Source organism: Acinonyx jubatus, chromosome C2 (assembly GCF_027475565.1).
Source record: "Acinonyx jubatus isolate Ajub_Pintada_27869175 chromosome C2, VMU_Ajub_asm_v1.0, whole genome shotgun sequence".
NCBI lineage: Eukaryota > Metazoa > Chordata > Mammalia > Carnivora > Felidae > Acinonyx > Acinonyx jubatus.
Window position 1 is genome coordinate 65141651 of NC_069384.1, and position 17607 is coordinate 65159257.

At 40.7% G+C, this 17607-nt stretch overlaps 1 protein-coding gene and 1 long non-coding RNA gene across 3 annotated transcripts in view; one reads left to right on the forward strand and one right to left on the reverse strand.

The window, feature by feature from the left end:
• Positions 1-17607, reverse strand: part of LRRC58 (leucine rich repeat containing 58) — a 48864-nt gene that overhangs the window by 6327 nt on the left and 24930 nt on the right. The gene's annotated exons all lie outside the window — the stretch shown is intronic.
• LOC128315192 (uncharacterized) lies at positions 12660-15771 on the forward strand. Of its 2 annotated transcripts, none has more exons than XR_008297685.1 (3): positions 12660-12959; positions 14550-14705; positions 15300-15771. It is a non-coding gene; the product is annotated as an uncharacterized LOC128315192 (long non-coding RNA). The 2 variants fall into 2 exon arrangements; XR_008297684.1 differs by having other exon boundaries at positions 12661-12959; positions 14550-14698; positions 15396-15757.

A 17607-nucleotide genomic window follows, 5' to 3' on the forward strand; every position in this document is an offset into this window, starting at 1 on the left:
TTCCCACTATCCTCTCAGGTTTGATAATATTTTAGGATGACTTAGAGAATTCAAGAAAGTGCTATACTTATAGTTTTTATTATAGTAAAAGGATACAAAGCAAAATCAGCCAAAAGAAGAGACATGTAGGGCAGGTTGGGAAGATCTCAAGCTCCCATCATCCTCAAGGACATATTGCCTTCCTGGACAACACGTCTATGTGTGATAATACACACAACAGAGGAAAGCTTACTTGAGCTTTGGTGTCCAGAGTTTTAACTGGTATTTCATTATATAGCCGTGATTGAATCATTACTATGTAGCTGAACTCAATCTCCAGACCTCTCCCTTTTCTAGAAGTTGAATTGATATCACATCACTTAAAACCTCAACCATCTGGCATAGCTAGCCTCCATCCTGAGCCATCTCATTAGCATAAATGATCTAGGGGCCCATCATGAGTCACCTTGCTAACAAAAACTATCACGTATGGTCTGAGGGACTGACCATGAATAAGAAAGTCTCTCCTATTACTCCAAAAATTCCAGGGATTTAGAGATTACCTCCCAGGACCCAGCGGCAAAGGCCAGCCAAATTTTTTATTACACAGTCCCCTTGAGGTCTCTCCCTAAGCACCTCAACATTGGCCTCAAGGAGTCATGGTTTTTCCTCTACCCTGCAGGCCCTATGTTCACAACAGGTGCACTGCCTTCTGGTAGTACCTGCTCTCAGGCTGGCAGAACTAAGACATTACTCTGTGGCTAATTATTAGAGGTCAAGCAAATCCACACAAAATAGTCCAACATCTACACAGGAAATACTCATATGATAACAGGGGGATCAGTATTCTGCATTTCCAATCCGGCTTCTTTTTCTTCCTCCTTTTGTGGAAGACAAAGAAAGTTGTGAGGTTTGGTTTTGCTAAAAAGTTTTGTCTTCAGAAATGTTAAGGGAATGTTAGGGAGAGCTTGGGCAAACCAGACATTCCCATATGCTGTTGATGGCATTACAACAAGAGTTGTAATTGTTTTTTTTTTTAGAGAGTAATTTGTAAGTAGCTAAATGAATGTAACAATAAATTGAGAGGGACTTCTGTTCATAAATTGCATTTAAAACTGAAAGTTGACACCACAAGACACTAGGTAAGAAAAACTAGGTATTTTCCAGAGAACCATCAACTGATCACTTTGAGATGGGGTCAAACACCTCCGTAGAGCTTCTGGAAGGAAGGAAAAGTGGCACCACCACCACCACCACCACAACCACCTCAACAGCATTCTGAGTCTATTTAAGAAGACAGGAGGAATGGGAGAAATGGTCAATAGTGGTCTTCTGATAATAGACTACAGTGATCATGGTGAGAGGTTTTCCTTTCCTTGGGTGACAGAAGGATGAGTGCTTTCCCTTCCCCGAATCCAAGTGAGTGGGGAAGCCAAGAGAATCATTAATAGAAATTAGGGACACCAGGAAGAAAGGGAGATAAACATTTCATTTCCAAATGAGGTCTGCTTAGGCATATACAGGTCTATTTTCCCCTGTGCCTACCTAATATGGGAAAAATAATTGGAGAAAGTGTATAGCAGCTGGCTTTCCATGATGTAGTGTGGCAAGGACACTTGTTTGTCCTACGTATTGAGAGGATCCTACAGAAAGTACTTGTGCTTGAATTATCTAGCCAGTACTCCATCCAAGAAGGTTACCTATTTGGAGAGCAATAGCCGTGGAGTGAAGGACCCCAGTGGTCCTGTATTAGAAGCTAAGGTGGGGAATGAATAGAAGGTTGAGCTGGAGCCAGATCATCTTTGTCAGGGGAGCTATGCAGCAGAGAGGGAGGCTTCACCAGACCCCTTCAAAGAACTCAACATTTTGATGCCTGCCACACAAATAACATCAACTATCTGCCTGGCTTAGCCAGAGAAGCAGCACAGCCAAGATATTTAAAGTCAAGAGGTGTTTGCCTTTTACCTTGCCTCCATTCCATTTCTATCATTGAAGGAGCTCCTAGGTCTCTCAAGGGAAGGTAGAGCTTTGAATCAGCTTTGAAGTTTTAAATGGACTGGAAATGTATGGAATTTTCTCAAGACACACTTAAGATCCTGAAGTGTATTCAATATAACATCATTAAAAGTGATGATTGTCAGGGGCACCTGGGTGGCTCAGTTGGTTAAGCATCCAACTCTTGGTTTCCCCTCACGGTTCATGGGATAAAGCCCCACATCAGGCTCTGTGCTGACAGCATGGAGCCTGCTTGGCATTCTCTCTCCCTCCTCTCTCTCTGCCCCTCCCCTGCTTGCACATGTTCTTGCTCTCTCTCAAAATAAATAAACATAAAAAAAGCGACAATTGGTAAAACAAAACTACTTCATGTTTATACTCTACCAAGAAGAGAGTCTTTAAAAAAATAAACCAATTACATGCACATTCCCTTTGATCCTGCAATTCCACAGTTAGGAGTTGAGATGACAGGTGTAGTAGGTAATAAATGACAAGTTATATATATAAGGATGGTTATTGTAGCATTATTTGTAATAGCAAAACAGTTGTGAGAGAAACAACAGCAACAAAAACTAGAAACAACACAATGCTATCAATAGGATACTGATTAAATCAATTGTCTCATAATCTCATATTTAAAACAAGATCTGTATGAATTGACATAAAACAGCTCCAAGATATTTTGTTAAATGAAAAAAGCAAGGGGCAGCACAATGTGCTGGTATACAAATTAAAAATGTTTCTGGAAGGATCCAAAAGAAACTTAAGAGTTATTTCTTTTGAAATGAATGACTGGGAGACTTATATTTCACTTGATAACTTTAGGTGCTATTTGAGTTTGTTTCTAAAGGCATATGGTAATTTTTTTTAATGAAGAATTAAGTAAATAGGTTGTACAACAAGGTGAATGTACTTAATGTTACTGAACTGTACACTTGAAAATGGTCAACATGGCAAGTTTTATGTTATGTATATTTTTCCACAATAAAAAAGTAAACAAATACATGTAAATTCATTTTAAATATAAGAAGTATCAAGAGGAAAATAAAGAGCTGCAGGAAGAGAGAGTGTGTGGGAGAGCTCTGAGGAGGCAGTAAAAACAAATTCAATGCCTTGTCTTGTGACTCTCATTGAAGCACATGAGGCCTACTGAGTCTTTTATGGGGGGTTCAGAAAGGAGCCAGGACATGCATGTTTGTCTGGAATAAGTTGAGGAGGGCAGCCTGGTAATTTTTTATTTCCATCCGAGTTGTGATTAGACTCTGCACTGTTGTGTGAAATTAAAGAGCAGGAGGATTTATTGGGCAGTGTGACCAGTTTTCTACCTGAGTAACCAAGGGTTTGACTTGCACAGAGTCCCATGCAAAACCCGGGCTGGATTCTTGGTGGATGAGACACTGTCCTAGACCCATGGATGCTGAGAACATCAGAGCCTGAAAGGACCCTGGGTATGTCCACCTTTACTTGAGGACACTGAGACCCAGAGAATGACATGAACTGATCCAAATTGCATGGATGCTAAATGACTGAACTAGGATTGTACTTCCAGCCCTGGTCAAGTACTGTTTTTCTCAAAAAGTGACACCAGCACTGTGCTACTCATGGCTTGACTATCTTCACTCAGTTCCTCTTCCTGTTAATTACCCAACATCTCCTCAGAATTGAGGGTCTGGAGTTTGATCATTATTCTTTTGAAACACTGAAGGATTCCAGTTGCTAATACCTTATCTATAATGTTTTCACCTACATTCCATATGTGAGCTTAGTGTATAGTTTTCTGGTTTTGTACTACTCTTTTTCACCAATTTGGGGATGTATGTTTTTTCATATTTTAGTATCTTAGAAATAAGGATGTGACTGACAGTTGCTGTTGGCAAGGCCTAAGTCATGACATAGCTGTCATTTTCTGCGCTTGTGCCTGTGTGAACTTGTCTGAGACCTTCCACTGACATCTGCAGCAGGCGTAAGAAAGCTATGGCACTGGGGTGCCTGGATGGCTCAGTCAGTTGGGTGTCTGACTTCAGCTCAGGTCATGATCTCACTGCTTGTGAGTTCAAGCCCTACATTGGGCTCTGTGCTGACAGCTCAGAGCCTGGAGCCTGCTTCACATTCTGTGTCTCCCTCTATTTGCTGCCCACCCCCACTAACACTCTCTCTGTCTCAAAAATAAATAAACATTAAAAAAAATTTTTTTAAAAAGCCATGGCATTAAACTTGTGAATGTGAACACCAGCATTTGGGAAAAAATAAAAATAAAAAACAAACCCGGAGACACTCATAGACCTCCTTTTGGGAAAGGCAGTATTGCCAATATTTTTGATGGTATGGAGGACAATATTGTGTGGAAAAAAACAAAGATCAACAGTTTTGAATTGAAAATGATTCAGAAGAGCCTGCGTATGAGCATGAAGACCTTTTTTTTTTTTTTATGAATGCACAAGACTGATAGAAGATAGTCTTTTAAAATAGGACTAAATCAGTGTTTTCCATACACTTAAAATATAAACTGTAAGTGCTAGCTAAGAAAGTACTTTTTAATGGTACATAAAATAATGTGAATTTTATAATCATTTGCACCTTAGATTAGATGAACTGTGTCAACAACATCAAGCTTTAAAGAATAGAGTCTCATTTTTTTCTCTTTAAATGAAGAGTCCCATTTTTTTTCTCTAGGCTTTGACTATTTAAATAACATCACAAATTTCTAAAGGTCAACTAACACTCAACTATGAACTCATGTAATCCTGTGGGCTTTTCCAATGCAAGGTTTTTAAGTACCATTTTAAACATTTCTATCGTTTCTATGCTAAATGGTCTATTTATATTTTCCTTATTTCAGGATCCATTTTGGCAATCTGTATTTTTACTAGGAAATCACCCATTTTCCTTAGGATTCCAGTTTGTTGCCATACGTTTTTCTTATCATACTTTTAATTTCTCCTGTACTTGTCATCTTTTACAGAATTCATAATTTTATCTACTTTTGCACAGTTCTTCTTAATTAGGTCAGATCTTTTGCAAAGGAGGGCTTTTATATTTATTTGTGCTTTCTACCTCTTTTCTATTACTTTCATTTTAACTCTAATCTTGATTAATTCGCTCTTCCCAATTTTCTTTGTTGCTCTTTTTTCTAATTTCTTAAGATAAAAATGAACTTTATTTTTTATGTTTTCTTTGATAATGAAATCACTTAAGGTATATATTTTCTTCAGAGTACAGTTTCCACTGTGATGTCTGGGTTTTGGTAAAAAGTGTTCTCTTTTTCATTGCTTTATAAATACTGTATTTATAATTTTGTTTTGATTTCCTCTGTATATGGTTTTTAGTCTTCCTTACATTATTTATTGTCAACTTTATTGAATTAAGATGAGAGAATGTGGTTTTTAGAATCTGTTAAGTCTTTCTTTGTGGTCAAATATGAGTGATTTTTGTAAATTTTCTATGGGTATTCCAAAATGTTTTGTTGTTTGTTTGAGGGATATTAGACTCTCTACAGAACTATTACATCAAGTTTATTGATTGTATTATTCAACTCGTATGTCATCCCATATTTGTTATATATCAGATTTTCCCAATTCTGAAATAAAGTATTAAACTCTATCACTATAAATGCATTTTATCAAATTCTTCTTGTATTTCTTCTAATTTTTTGCCTTATATATTTGGCTGTTATTTTGTTTGGATTATATACCTATCAAAAGTTGAGAAATAACAGAAGTAAAACCAATGAATCATTGAAATAATAGTTAATAGAAGTTTATTGCACATACACCAAAGAGACAGTTTGCCAAAATATGAACTCAGACTCAGAGGTATATTGTTCTGAAGCAGCTTATGTAATAAGAAAGCAGTGACTGTTTATTCTTCACAGAAATTGGTTATAATATTAGAATCTTCCTATATGATAGGGAATTGATCAGTGGTTACCTCAGATCAACCTTGGGAACCAGTTTAACTATTGCTTATGATTTCTGGAGGCACAAGCAAGAAATGACCCAGGTCACGTTAGCATTGCAAAATAAGCTAAGTTAAACTTTGTTTGTATGACTGACCTGGTTTTATCTGCACAGGGAATTTTCAAGGTTGGTCTTTGTTTTTTAACAACTTACACATTGCTCAGCCTGTGGTTATCTACATATGTATTTTATCTATGTATCTATATCTGTCTTTATATTGACCTATTTATTCTAAGTTTTGTTATTCACTACCATTTCCTTCCTTATCATCTTGGGCTCTATTATTTGACTAGAGCCCCTTCTAAAGTATTTAGTGGGAAAACATAGGTGTTACTCTGTCTTCTTACATATCTGCAATCTTCTTTCACTGTGGAGACTGAGTTATGTCTTGGCTGGTCATGGAGCTCTTGAGGTGCAGTCCTTTTCTGTCAGACATCTGTAGACGTTAGTATTCCACTAACTTCTGACTGCTGGTGATGCAGATAAGAGATCTGATTCTGTTTTCTCTATAATAAGGCAACTTTCTATGTGGAAGTTTGTAAAAAAATTTTTTCCCTTAGAGTTCAAAAATTTTACCAGTATATTCCTGTGTGTGTGTGTGTGTGTGTGTGTGTGTGTTCATCAGTTCAGCTTGGAACTTGCAGATCTCATTCAGTCTGTAGACTTAGACAAGAAAATTTTCTCCTTTTATATGTTTAATTATTGTCTTTCCTTCATATGTACTTTTTCTCCAATCACATTTCGTATACTGTATGCTAAGTCTCTTGGATCTATCCTTAAGTCGTCCGTCTTCTTTCTGATGATTTCAGTCACTTTTTATTTTTGCTTTGTGCTTCGAGATATTTTCTCCATTTGATCTTCTAGCCCACTAATTTAGGTCTCAACAGTGATCATTCTCTCCTTTCATTTATGCAGTATTATTTTAAAAATCTTTTCTTTTTTTCTTCCATTTCCCATTGCCTCCCCCATTCCTTTCCTCCCCACTCTGGTTCCCACCTTTCTTCTCTCTTTCTCTCCCTCCCCCACCCCTTTCTCTTCTTAGTGCTAAAGGTCTTTCTTTTTTCTTGCACTTGTATCTTCTTGGTATTTGTTCTGTCTCTTCCGGTTGATCTTCCTGTCTGCTACTGAGTCTTTTTGGATATGTTGTTATTTCCTTTGTTGAATCAGTGGGGCTCAGGGCTATTTGTGGTGTCTTAACAGGCAGCAGTCATAGATATGGTGGAAAGCAAAGTGGTTTCCTCTCTTTGAGCTCATTGTGTAGAGATAAACTATTCATAAGACTTTTATTGAAGCAGGGAGGAAGATACCCTTTTCTCCCTGGTCTGATTCTCTCAGCCTCAGAGGCAGGGAAGACACAGCTCACCATTCAGTTCCTTCTTGTCTTTTGGGGACCCGGAAAAAGCCATACATCCATGTGGGGCTGAAATCAACCTTTACCCTTAGGATCCACAAGATCTTGGAAAGCCAAGTTTTCCCTGGATACATTGGTTTGTTTTTGTCCTGAGCACTTCCAGTGATGGTCTGTCTTATAGTCTTGGGAGGGGAATCCTGGCACCTTTCCCTTTCCAGGACTCATACAGTGCCCATAGCCTCACATTTATTCATACACCCATAGGTCTTAGCTGCCATTTGACAAAAGATTGTAGTTGCTAGTTGGAGAGAAGGCAACTGTACTCAAACTGCCATCTTCTTGGTGTTCTAGTCCTTAGGTACTTAGTAAGTCCTTAGAAGGTATGAATACCTCTTTGACCTCCATGTCTAATTCTGTGACCTACACATCATCATTATAATGAAGGTGGAGAAGGACAAAGAAGAGAAAGAAAAGGAGGGGGAGGAGAATAAGAGAATGAAGAGGAAGAAAAGGAAGAAAAGCAAGACACCAGTGCCCAAACTCTTTAGTGATGCAGCTATCTTTTGAAGACTGGTTTTTAGTACAAAGAGATTTCCTTAAATCAATGTCTGCATCTAATATGACCTTCCCACCTTCCTAACTGTCTAATTTTATGAGGAGTGCACCCATGGGTCTGTATTTCTGGATCTGTTCATATATGAATGATTGCCTAATCTTGCCCTGGTGCTCATGGTTGCATAAAGAAAAGAGATGAAATGTTAGCTATTTGGGGCTAAAGGGCATGCAAAGGAAAATCACCCTCATCAGGGTAATAGGATTATTAATGACAAACAGATCCCTTCAAATTCTGATTTGAGAAAAAGAAACACCTGCTTTATGTCAGATCCACTTCTTGGTCTTTACTGTAAGATGGCTTTGGCACTGCATCTTTGAAAGGAGAAAAAAAAATCAATCCTATCACACAATAAGCCCAGTATTGCCTGCAGGATCACCTAGCAGCTCATTTATTCCTCTCTGGGCCACATGGTCAGGTGAAAGTGACAGGCACAATTTGCTCTCTGTGCCCAGTGATCAAACTTCAATCTTTGGCTGGGCAGATATGTATATATGCATGGGTACCTGTGTGTGTATGTGTATGTGGGAATATGCGGGATTTACAAGGATTTGGGCTTATCTCAATGTTAATAATTATTGACCCAACTTAAGTTCCTCTCCTTTTTAAAAAACAATTTTTAATGTTTATTTATTTTTGAGAGAGAGAGAGACAGAGAGGGAAAGAGAGAGAGAGAAGGGGACACAGAATCTGAAGCAGGCTCCAGGTTCTGAGCTGTCAGCACAGAGTCCAGTGCGGCGCTCGAACTCACGAACTGTGAGATCGTGACCTGAGCCAGTCAGACTGAGCCACCCAGGCACCCCTTAAGTTCCTCTCCTTAACAGCACCTTGAAGAGATTATATTACTTGAGAGTTCATAAGGATATACAAAAATATGTAAAAGAGTGAATCTTCTCTTTGGGATAAGTTTACAATGATTAATATGCAAACTTACAAATAATATGCATATATAACTTCACTGTGGTTCACGTATCAATCACCATCCTTCCTTACTGGGGCACCCATTAAATAATCAGCCAAGAGTGGCTGGGAAGCATCTTGTCCTTCTTTCCTCCTCCTAGATACCTCAGCTCCTGTAGCTACACTAGCCTGGCTGCTGCTTAGTGTCAAGGTTGAAGGCTTCACTGTGAAGAATTCTCTTTTCTCAACTTACCAGGTTGATGTCCAGTTCTTATATTATTGGATTTAGGTCTCCATTGCATAGAGCTGTGATCCTGTTGTGTTCTCATTTTCCTCTTCCTAAGAGGTTTTGCACACTTATTAGAAGTGTGACTCCTGTGTACATTGGTTTTTAGAGTGATGGGAGGAATTTTGGATTGGGAGAAAGGACAGAGAGGATGTAATGAGAGGAAGGGAGAAGCAACATTTTGGAGCCAAAGGTACACAAGGAATATAATGAGTAGCATGCATGTACACGTGTGCATGCACGCGCACATATGTGCACGCACATACTCTTGCATATACTTTGTATTACTAATGTCGTTGCGCCTCTCTGCTGATATAATTTAAAACTTGTGGCCATATCTAATCTGGCTAGCACAAATCACAAGAACCTTAGGAAATACTTCCTCCAGTGACAATTGTTAAGCTTCACAATTGCCAAAGAAGTAAAATCTTCTCTGAGGTACTTAAAAATAAGATAGGTTCTCACCCGGATAGTTGAATTGTCCTCTTGTATAAAGTGGTGTGATGATGACTTCTCAAACTCTCACTGATTCTGTGATCACTTAGAACTAGAGAGAAATTTCTCTAGCGAGCCAGAATTAAGAATTAATTATAATTACGTTGCAGTTTAAGTCATAGACACCTGGTATTCATCTAATTCCTTCTTATCCATTAGTCAATTACACACGTCTTTTTTTATATGACATGCTGCCCTCAGCAGAAATGAAAAAGATTGTTTCAGAGAGACTCATTGACATGTTATTCACTACACCAGACCCTTGTAGGCTTTATAAAGGGTAGAATTTTAACTGCAGATTCAGGGGTAAAGTTCTTATTACTAACTCTGCCCCTGGCTGTATGTGCACCAGTCTAGAAGGAAGGATTAAAAGACCTAACTAGAGATGAATAAACAGGGTAAAAGGAATAATGCAAGAACTTACAAATATTTGAGAGCTACAAAAATAGAAAGAGTTCTGAGCACAGATAAAATTAGATTTAAAATAAGGAAGAAACTTGGAGACCACTGTCAAGTTTGAAAGAGGTTAAAATGAACAATAAGGACAAAATTCTAAAATTGTAGCTTTTTGGCTGTAACCTAAGCTTAATTTCAAAGTTAAACTTATTTCACATATTTTTATTTTCTTTTCCATGAGTTTCCATGGCATCATGGAATATTTTCTTTTCCATGAGTTTCCATGGCATCATGAACAGGTTTGCTTTTCCATTTAAATCTTCTCTATTTACAAAGGTATTAAGAGTGCATGATTATTCAGATTTAAGTAGTAAAATAATCATACAGCCTCATAGCTAGATCGAAAACAAACTATTGTAGAAATTATGTGTAGTGCTTATAAAAATGTGTAGTTTAGTTGAACTTGCTTTCCTATCATGGAATCTATGTTTATGGATTGACCGTAGGCAGATGCCTACGTTTTCTTATCTTTCTTGGTAATGTCAGTCTGCTCCTCACTGCTGCTTAAGATGTTAGCCAAGTCTTTATCAATGGTCAAAAGAACCAGAGCACAACTTGATAAGGTTTTCCTCACCGAAAGGGAAGGCTATCTCTTGCCTTGTGGCTATAACCTGAAATATTTGACCAAGTCATGCTTTCATGAATGTTTCTTGTGAAGTTGATCTGTTTGCTGCTTTTGTTTTCCATGATTCAGCAGACACTCTGATGTAGTTGATGTTGGCTTCAATATGGCCAATCCACTTGAATATACCATCTTAAACACCCTCAAAACACTTTCAGTTCAGAAAAGAGAGTGGCTGACAAGGAGAAGCAAAAAAAAACCCCAAAAAACAAACAAACAAAAAAACCCATTAGAGTAGCAGTCAGTGCCTGGTCTAAAGTAGTGTTCAATTAAAAGAAACACACATATTAAAAAAATAAATGGATTCTAGCCCCAGCTCTGTCACTATTTATCTAAGAGAACTTGGGCACATCTCAATTTGGGCCCATTTCTTCATCTATCAAAACCCCAGTCCACTGAACTCAAGTCATCATGAGGGGACTTTCACTTAAGAATTATCACCCTTGGGCGCCTGGGTGGCTCAGTCGGTTAAGCATCTGACTTCAGCTCAGGTCACCATCTCACGGTCTGTGAGTTCGAGCCCCGCGTCAGGCTCTGGGCTGATGGCTCAGAGCCTGGAGCCTGCTTCTGATTCTGTGTCTCCCTCTCTCTCTGCCCCTCCCCCATTCATGCTCTGTCTCTGTCTCAAAAATAAGCGTAAAAAAAAAAATTAAAAAAAAAAAAAGAATTATCACCCTTGCTGGGCAATTAAGTCACCTACAACTTGGGAGCCTCCACAACTATTGATGCCTAGACTCCACCTCTAGTGATCATGTTTCAACTGGTCTGGAGATGGGGCCCATGCATTTACATATTTTGAAAGGTTCCATTGTGGTTCTAATGTGCAATGAGAATTGAGAGCAGCTGCCCAGAAGAAAGCTTTCTAGCATCTTTTTCCTCCTTGTGGGAGAAAGACTAATTCATCTGCTTAGATGGCCCAAGTTTGATGATAATTTTTCCAGCTTTCTCTATTGGGCAGCACTATAGGGTTTATGTTTGACCTGACCTCCTTTGGATCATGTTCTGCTCAGCCTTGTGGAATGCCATCCGGGGGTAGACAGCCCCTTGCAGGGGAAGTCTGTGATTCTGGTTGGTTACATTCTATTCAGGGAGAATGTAAGAAGCTCAATTCCGGTATGGTAAAGCTGACATTTAGATTCCTTTCTCAAGTCCATGTCAATTTATTTATTTTAAACTCAGAGAAGGGAAACTACACCAACAAACTTCACCAAATCTAACCCTACCCCAAGTGTCATGAGGACTAATTAAGGTAGGTTCTTGAATGTGCTTTGTAAACAGTAACAAGCTCCCAGGTATTTACTATTATCTACAGTTTACTACCAGATCTAAAATTGTGAATACTCTGAGATGTAGTGCAGCAGCATCACATTGAATGTGGCTGGCAAGTAACAATTCAGTACCAATAGTGTTATGATATCCTGTCATAGAATACAGTATTAGATAAAGGAGAATGTTATAGTGAGTAGCAGTGAAGTGGGAATCCAGAGGCTTGGATTCAAGATTCAGACATTTTGATTCCTGGACAAGTCTCTCTTTGCTTAAATTTTTTTCATCTCTCAAACAAGTGAGTCCATTTCATACCTTTAAAGTTTCTTCTAGCTCTAACATTCTAGAGAATGTTGATGGAATTGAATTGCTCCTGAAGTTGGCAGTGACTGATGTGGATAGGACATGTCCAAGTGTTACTATCCCCAGAAATGTTCTGCCTTCCTATTTAGTATCTACAGTTTATAAGCCATTAAAGAAAATTTTTCTTCAGACACCTGTTTCTAAGGAGAACATCCCAACAGGGCTGCTTAGGGAGCAGTTTCATCCTCAAGAAAGGAAAGAGGTCAGTTACACCCTGTTAGGATGTCCTTGGAACCACAGTAGAGGGGACGGCCATCTAGCCAGCCAGCGCAACCCAACGAAAAGCCCCTAGTAGCATGCCAGAACGAATTGGAGGTCAACCAATCACCCAGCGACAGCACGACCTGATGCGAAAAAGGCCCACCTGGATCTAAACCCGGAACTGCTGCAGCTTAAAAACTCCACCCCACCACACCTGGGGGTGACTTCCCTGACTCCATTCTCTCTCTCTCTCTCTCTGAGTCACAGAACCTCACCCGAGACCTTAGTTCCCAAATAAAGCCTTTGACTGCTAAAAGTTTTTAGCCTCTGACTCCTATCTTTACCCTGCCTTACACCTGACCCTAACATTTGGTGCCGAAAGCCGGGGGGAGGTAGTAGCTCCCCTCCCTTGGCTGAGCTCCCTCCTTGCCAAGCCAGAGGCCAACCACCCTACTCTCAAGCGCCTACAGGAGGCAGTAAGTAGGACAGACCCCTCCTTCCCTCCTCCGACTACAGCTGACACCCACGAGAGACGTCTCGCAAGTCAGTCTCCTTTCCTCCGCACGCCGCAAGGCACGCACGCCAATAGGCCCCTTATTGTGGTGCGAGGGACGCCTCGCCCTGCCATGCCAATGGCGAGTAACGAGTCTAAACCTCCTCGATCTCTTACCTACCCCCCAATGTCTGTTAAAAAACTTACGGTTCCTGGGCTTACAAGGTGAACTTCGTCGTAACCGACTCATCCGCCTTTGCACTGTAGTCTGGCCTCTACAAATTAGATGATTCTCAATGGCCACCCGAGGGGTCTTTACAATACCAAATCTTAACCGATCTGGACAATTTCTGCCATCGGCTGGGAAAATGGAGAGAAATACCCTACATCATGGCCTCTTGAGACCTCAGGTCTCGCCCCAACCTATGTTCCTCCTGCCCCTCTGCATGCATGCTCCTTGCCCGCCCACAACCCCCTGATGACCCCACCTCACCAACTTCCCGATCTCCGACCCGTTAGAGGATCTAGCCACGCCGCGCACCAGCCCTGGCCCCCTTCCGTACTCCCAACCTCCAGCCGTCCCGCCCTCGCCTCCCATATCATCCCGAACTCTTCCTCAGACTCCTCCCAGCGAACAGACCCCAGCGGCCATTGTACCTCTCCGTGAGGTGGCAAGACCTGAAGGCCTGGTTGGCGTTCACGTCCCCTTCTCCCTCCAAGACTCATCCGCCATTGAAAAGCGGCTAGGGTCATTCTCGGCTGACCCCACCCAATACATTAAGGAATTCCAATACCTTGCCCAAGCCTACAGTCTCACATGGTATGAAATCCATGTAATCCTCACCTCTACCCTCACCCCTGAAGAGAGGGAGCGCATCCAGGCCGCAGCCAGGGAACATGCAGACCAAACCCACATGACCGACCCCACTATGCCTGTAGGGGCCGATGCTGTCCCGGCGGCCGACCCCAATTGGAACTACCAACATGCAGGCAATGGTCACCGCCGCCGGGACCAGATGATCCCGTGCCTACTAGCAGGCATGAGGGCAACCTCAACCAAATCAGTAAATTTTAACAAACTTCAAGAAATAATACAGGACCCCAATGAAAACCCCGCAGCCTTCCTTAGCCGGCTCACAGAGGCACTTACCCAGTATACCAGACTAGACCCTACCACCCCCGCCGGGGCCACAGTATTGGCCACCTACTTTATTTCCCAATCAGCCCCTGATATTCAAAAAAAACCTTAAAAAGGCTGAAGATGGTCCTCAAACCCCTATGGCCGACCTGGTAAAGATGGCTTTTAAAGTTTTTAATGGCCGAGAGGAAGCTCGAGAACAAAGGCGATAGGCCCGTCTCCAACAAAACGTACAATTACAGACCCAAGCCTTGGTAGCTGCCCTGAGGCCAGCCACAGTAAAGCCCTCTGGACCACAGCCCCCTCCGGGGCCAAGCTTTAAATGTGGCCAAGAAGGCCATTGGTCTCATCAGTGTCCCCATCCCAAAAAGCCTACAAGTCCATGCCCATTGTGCCAGCAAATGGGCCATTGGGAATCCGATTGTCCTAACCCAGGGGACGACAGACTAGCAACGCCCCCACGTGGCGAGGCTTCACCCCGATTGGACTCTGCCTTCCAACTGCTGGAGATGGAGGATGACGACTGACGAGGCCCAGACTCAGTAACTCCGGTGACCCACGCTGAGCCCAAGGTAAAACTCCAGGTAGCGGGTAAGTCCATCTCCTTTCTGTTGGACACAGGGGCTACCTATTCCATCCTGCCGAGCTATTCCGGCCCCACCACGCCATCCTCCATTTCGGTCATGGGCATAAATGGCACCCCCTCCATTCCCCCATGCACACCGGTACTCACCTGCTGCCTGGATGGCTTCCACTTCTTCCTAGTCATCCCCTCCTGCCCCGTCCCACTGTTGGGCTGACACATCCTCAATAAATTAGAAGCCTCAGCAACCTCCCTATTCGCCTTACAAAGGCAGATCAACTCCCTAGCACAGGTCACTCTACAAAACCGACAAGCCCTAGATCTCCTGACAGCAGAAAAAGGGGGAACATGCCTGTTCCTGAGGGAGGAATATTGCTACTACCTCAGTGAATCAGGCTTAGTTGAAACCAATATAGAACACCTAAAGGAAATCTAAAACACTCTATCCGCCCGCCCAGGATCCTCAGACCCCCTAACCTCCTGGTGGCAATCATCCCTCCTAACTTGGCTCCTCAGTATAGTCACCCCACTAGTTGGTATCTGTATAATACTTATGCTCTTACCTTGTTTTCTCCGTTTCGTACAAAAACGAATTCATGAAGTTTCCCAGGTTGCATTTCACCAGATGGTGGTCCGGCCATATTCCCGCATTCCAACCTCAGACCCCACATACCATGACCTCGCCCTCACACCCGCAGGAAGCAGCCAGATCAGATCCGTCGCCCATTATCACCAGTAAGAGGTTGGAATGTTAGGATGTCTTTGGAACCACAGTAGAGGGGACGGCCATCTTGCCAGCGCAACCCAATGAAAAGCCCCTAGTAGCGTGCCAGAACGAATTGGAGGTCAACCAATCACCGACCGACAGCATGACCTGATGCGAAAAAGGCCCACCTGGACCTAAACCTGGAACCGCTGCAGCTTAAAAACCTCACCTACCACACCTGGGGGCGACTTCCCTGACTCCTCACTCTCTCTCTCTTCCTGAGTCACGGAACCTCGCCCAAGACCTTAGTTCCCAAATAAAGCCTTTGACCGCTAAAATTTTTTAGCCTCTGGCTCCTATCTTTACCCTGCCTTACGCCTGACCCTAACACACCCAATATTTTTTTCTCTTCTGCCCTTCAATTTCTGAGCCTATCTTAACCAAGAAGCCCTCCTATATACTAACCAGGAAAGTGGTAAGCTTTTTCCATCTCAGCAAATTTGAAACATTTACCTGTTTTGTTTTGCAAAGAATGTGTCTTTTCTACCCACTCTGCTTACCTCAACTCATAACCAACCACAATATTCTTTCCAATTTTGGAATCTAGAAAAATGTCAGGTGTTATAGGGCCACCAAAATAATGGCATTAAAGAACAATACTAAGTACCGTAATATTAGTGTGCTGTTAGTACTATACTACTTCGTGTTAAGATTGTTTGATTTTGGACTAAATGAAATGGAGTACCTGACCTTCATCAGCAAAATGACCTCACCAACTTCTTATTAGAACATGCATCCATAAGTCTGATAAGACTGTGGAAGCAGAAGGAACTGTGGTAGAAAGGTACCTGGTCTAATTCATCTTTTATCCTTTGCATCCAGCACAGAGAGTGAATGCTAATACATGCTTAATTTAATGTATGTATTCATGTACTGAAAAAGTTCAACAAATAGATGAGCAGTGGTACAGCAAGTAATCAGGCAAATACCAACATTATAAGGATTTTAGATTTTCTAAAAGTTCAATTAAATTAAAATACTGCCACTTTTCCAGAATACAGAATCAAATTCCAAGAAAGCACTTTTAATAAAATAAGGCACAATGTTTAATAAGGCAAAATTCACACAGAGGGTTAATATAACATCACATTCTCTTGTGAGTCCTGTGGGGGGAAAAAGGAGGTATAGAATTGAAGTAGCTTAAATATATTTTTAGAGCATTTGCCATTACCAAGTAATATATAAATTTGACGCACTTAACTGTATCTTATTCTGAAAAGGAAATATAATTGTTGAATCATGTTGCTGAATTACATTTATTGTTATCATTAAGTTTTAAATATCTATATATTTATAGATATTTGTAATTCACAAGATTTCAAGTAGATAAAATTAAGAAATCAGACAATAAAAAGTAATCTGACTAAAGCAAAAGTACATATATTTTCAATATCCTTTGTTGATACTTTAAAGCCCCAAACTTTATAAAAAGTTAAAGTTAAAATACTGGTAATTTAAAATATTTCTCCCATTATACTTTCGTTTCTCATGAATACAAAGTGGGCTCAGAAATGCAACAAACACCAATTATAGGCACACAGGTCTCTCCATGATTAAACTGTTGTAAAGTGATTGTTGAAATTAATATTCCTTCTAAATAACATACATCACATCAATGACCACATTAATGTCAACCATTTGAGTTTAAAAGGATTCTCTTAAAACATCAGTTGTAGACAGAAGAACTAACCAATTTAGTAATGTTTTATAGTATCAGCAACAGCATTTTCAATCTTATCCCAGTTTCTTCTAACTACAATTTAGAATAAAAGTTTTATCCCATTTATTCACAACCACAGAAAGTAAGTTCTGGTGAATGCATATAGTCAGTCCAACCATGGCTTTCTGGTACAATGGTATATACATAACCTTCATTAAACTAGTAAGTTTTAATATTTACTAGATTGAATACTGTACCTTAGGACAAACTGAGACTAACAAATCCCAGGTAAAAGTCTAGTAGCACCTAAATCAGTATTACCCTGTGAGTAATAATTCAATAATGTTTGTTGTTAGTGAACTGTTATTTTATACATCAATTCGCAACAAATATGGACCACGGAGAGACAGAAAAATGGAGATATTTACATGAAAAATGTTAAAACATAGCCCCTTGCAACCTAGTGTTACAAAGAAACCACTCA